Source organism: Poecilia latipinna, unplaced genomic scaffold (genome assembly GCF_001443285.1).
Source record: "Poecilia latipinna isolate Pla-1442-1.1 unplaced genomic scaffold, P_latipinna-1.0 Scaffold2017, whole genome shotgun sequence".
Lineage (NCBI taxonomy): Eukaryota > Metazoa > Chordata > Actinopteri > Cyprinodontiformes > Poeciliidae > Poecilia > Poecilia latipinna.
In genome coordinates, this window is record NW_015114633.1 from 105,576 (window position 1) to 110,453 (window position 4,878).

Below are 4,878 nucleotides of genomic sequence, written 5' to 3' on the forward strand. Positions count from 1 at the left end.
ATTATTATTATTATTAAATTAAACATCTCATTAAAAACTCAAGGTTTTTGTGTTTTACATGCAGATTGAATAAAAATAAGTGAAATATTTGGAATGGATTCCTGATTTACATGATGTAGAAAATCAGGGTGTTCGCGCATATTAAAATGTCTAAAACTCTTTCTTTTTGAAAAAGTCAAGTTGACCTTAAATTGTTTAATCACAGGTCTTATCTTTTGTGATGGTAGGATTATTTAATCTCATATATTTATGTGGTCTTTATTTTTGCGATATCAATATCGCTAATTAGCTAATATACCTTTGCTAGTTGGCATAGCAAAGGTATGCTAGGTATATGCTAGCTAATGTACTTATGCTAGCTAGCAAAGGTACATTAGCAGCTGTATTAGCAGGAATTATTGATTCTGGTTCTTGCAGTGGAAACGGAGGTAGGAACAAAACTAACTAGCTAGCTTAAAAGAAGCTAGCTAGCATCAAACAGCCCCATATCATCACACTACCACTGCCGTGTTTGACTATAGGTGTGATGTTCTTTTTGTAAAAAGAGGATTAGAACAGACCTGACACAAACTTCCCCCACGTATTATCAGGACCATCAAAACATTTTTGGCCATCAATATTTTTGCTGAGTCTTTTCTCTTTACTGTTGAGTTATTTAATCAAAACAATCAGATTTAATTGCGTTTAACTACTTTTTCATCGTAGCTTCTTTGCTGTTTTTTTTTCAAACATTTTCTGGACTTTAGACCTCAGGTCAGCTGCTAAACGGGACTCTGGTTTCTAATGGAAGTCCTGTCTCTGCTCCTGTGGGATTCAGCCTCTTTTTTGCCTCACACACACTCACACACACACACACACACACACACACGGTGTCCCACTCAGTCAGTCACACCTGCTGGTCAGATTGGTTGCAGCTGCAGAACTCCGAGGCCTGGAGGCTCGCTGTGATCCCTGGATGCTGTCCGGATTTCTCGGCTACATCGGTAAGCACTTTGTCACCCTCCATGCCTCTCACACACACAAACTTTTTCCTTCAGTCAAAAACACACAAAAAGTGACTTTTAGAGTCCATCCACTTCCCTTTATACTAGTGTTGTATTAAAACTGTATGAAGCTTTATTATATTTTTTATTTAGCGCTGTGAGTTCCGCGCTAAACTCACGGCGCTAAAAGTGCTAAGAGCACTTCTGCTAACTGCTATTAGCACGACATAGTTTGACAGGTTTTCATTGTCTTTCAGGGAACCAATACGCATCCTTAAACTGACAACAAATTTTGCTGACACTGCCATGATTGACAGCACTAAGACCCGCCTCCTTGCTCTCATTGGTTGTTTCTATTTAGCACAAGAAGGCAGAGGAACTTTAATTTTTCACAGATTTGTCTTACTGTCAAAATAAATTGACAGTTTCAACAAACATGTAAAAACAAAGTTACATACAGCAGCTTTAATGTCAGAATTTACCTGCGTTTTATTTTACTTTACAACAACCCTGTAAAGAACAAATTTGTCTTTAAAATGTTTTAGCATCTACAAGAACAGTTAAGTGTGAGAAGGAGAGATTCAGACTGTTTTCTGTGAAAGCTTCACAAAGACAAAGACAGGTTGATAACAAATCAGTAAACGGCTCAATGGCTCTCAGGAGCTTCAATGATAAATAAACTGCACTAGTTAATTGGAGCTGCTGAGGTGTTTTGGGCAGTAAAAATAAAGATTACTTTATTTTATTCCTTTTTTCCAATCCAAATGAGTTTAATCTGTTGTAATTCCTGCAAATTCAAGTCAATATTTAGACTTAAATTTGCTTGCGATGCTGTCACATCTCCTTAATCAGGCCGTTCGTCCTTAGAAAAACTTTAATATGGCAGAATTAAAACAATTCTGCAAAGTAGAGTTGGTCAAAATTCCTCCATGTTGATGTAAAAGAAATATTGCCAAATTGAATAAACGGCAAACATTTTCATGTAAGGCCAGGTTGGATAAAGCTGACGGACAAAACTGTTGATTAAAACATGTATTTTATGTGGGCTATGTTACATTTACACATTTAACACGCAAATACAGAACAATAAAATACTTTTTACAGCACTGAACGCAAATTGATGAGGATATAATTAGACCCAATGCATAAAAGTCACCACTTGTTTTTTTGTTGTTGTTTTTTTTTTCAGAACAACAAGCTTTATCCAACAAGCTGAGATCCATTTCCAGTCGTATCTCTGAGTTGTTTTTTAGTTGAGTTCAATGTGATGCTAACTTTCACCTCAATTTACGCTTTGTCAGATTGCTTTGTTTGTTCTCCTACTTCAGGACACAGCAGGTTAATCAAATGAATCCTTCCCAAAGCCGAGTTTGTTTCGGATAAATTAACATTTTATCCTGCAGACTCCCACCACGGACATCAGAAGTTGCTTTCATTAAAAAACAAACTAATTAATAAATGCTACCTTGGACGGAGTTTCTGTTACTTTTATTTTCTTTCAAGAGTTTTAAAAGCATCATTTGAAAGCCGGAGCGAACCTCCTCGCTCCGTCTCCCATCTGTTTTCTGCCTTTGGGTCCGATCCAGTTGGAGCTGGAGCGCGAATGTACCCAAAGGCTTCACTGACGCAGATCTGAACCTAAAGCCGTGTCATCCCCTTCATTGTTTGTAAGGGTAATTTGCTGCTGGCTTTTGAACGTAGAGCCAGAAAAATCTGAGGGCGAACATTTCCACCATTTTGTTTGTGGCCCTGCCAGCGCTGACCAAACACAATCTGGCAGCCATGCCTGACCGGGGCCACTAATGAGCGAGAGGCTCCGCATCTTGGCGCAGATGAGTGAGAGGCACAAAGTGCACACGCTCTCATAAGTTCAGTTAGAAACATGAATAATTGCACTATTTAGCAGCAGACCGCACCACAGCTAGCATGCTGAAGGGAAGCCAGAGCGTTGGTCAATGTGACTTTGAATAAAGTGGGAATTTCTTTGCTTTCACAACAATGTAAAAAATAGATAAATAAAATAAAACGTTGATCACAGGCATTTTTTAGGCTCCAGAAAAGGTTGCTGAATTATTTAACACAAATCGTCTATCATGTCCTGCTTAACAGTGGTCTGCAAACAAAAAATTATGTTTATTTAGTAACGTGTCAAATCAGTAAAGTCAGATTTGTGGGTGACATGGCAAATACTCTGTGAGGAAACCACACATTTTATTTATGAAACATTTCGTTACATAGTCGGGATTCTGCTAAAGTCATGGTACTGCAGCACAACCCTTTGTGGACCATGGGCCAGAGAAAGAAAACTGTCTGGATGTCCAGCTGTGGGACAAAATCCTCCCTGGGGTTAAATGAAGGGTGAATATTGAAATAGTACATATTGAAATTTCCACCGCATTTGGCAGTGGCAATTCCTTAATTAGTATTGGTTTCCTCTTCATGATTAAAAAACAGACAACAAAAGCAGAGCCGGCCCACGGTATATGCGAGTAACTGACTGCTTAGGGCCTCCACACCACTAGGGGTCCCCAAGAGCACAAAGCTGGCATGTTAAATATATTGTACATTTAATATAACGTTTAATAATTCAAACTAAATGGAAAAACAATTCCTATTTTTACAGTAGTTCTACAAATAATGGTTAATGGGTTCTGTGACTGTTGAGGACATATAAGATGTCAATCCTGTAAATGTAAACAAGTGTCACTTTTTTTCTTCACAGATGCAACATGTTTTATTTTCATTAATCTTAATAAATCCAGAGGACACACTTCTGGTTGGAGTCTGGCTTTGACTGGTTTATTTTAGCTGCTGTTTTTCTTTTATTCAGAGTCCCTGTATCAGCCTCTCTGTCCTGCTGTCCTTTCACTTCTCTGCAGGGAAACACACATTTTCCTCACAATCGATTTTTACCCCACTTCAAGGATGAGTCATTTTCACTCTCTTTATTTTTCACCCCTTCTGCTTCCTCACTCTGTCTCTGTCTTTCTTTTTTTCTTTTTTGTGTACTTATGTAATTATCTAATTGCTTCTTCGTTTCAGTCACTCTAATCAGATCAGATTAAGTGAGATTTCAGAGCGCCGTGTCAGTACACGGTACACAGAAAAATATGTTTGGTACAAGAAAGTAGCAGACATTCATGAGACAAATTTAAAAGACAGAGCTGAAACATTCAACACTGTGTTACTAATGGGATTGACCGAAGTGGGCCAAGAGCTGGAAACAAGGAGAAAGTCCATGAAGATGACTCGTTCATTCACAACACTGTTCACTACAGCTGCTGAAATGATCCAACCTGCACAGCAAATGGCAAGTCCCACCAATTGTCCTGTTTTTATTTTTAAAAATACACAAAATATAGTTTTAAATAGTTAAATACATTAAATTTTAAATTATTTTTACGATTAAAGATGACCTCTGATGTTTCCTTAAGCAGGTTAGGATATATCAATGGCCTATACAAAACATGTTCATTTAATTTTTTGCACAAAATTATTCCTAAAGAGATTTTAATTTGGTTCTTTCAGAATGAGCTGTTCTAGGGCGTCCTGTCACTTTAAATCTAAATAAACTGCTGAATGCCACCCCACCCCCAATTCAACGTTTACACTTGCATGTGAAAATCGCTGCAAACAGGTGCGCAACAATGCAATCTTACATTTTTGACAAGCATAAGTAGAGCCTCCTGCACAACCAACAAGAATGCAGCAAGTGGTTTCTGGATGGTGAGTCAACAACAAAACACTTGTCTTTAACAGCAGCCATTGTACAGAGATAAAATCAGCTGACCAAACTGCTGGAGTTCAGCTTGGGTTGCTACAACCCCTGGCAAAAAGTATGGAATCACCAGTGTTGGATGAGCAGTCATTCAGACATTTCATGCTGTAAAACAAA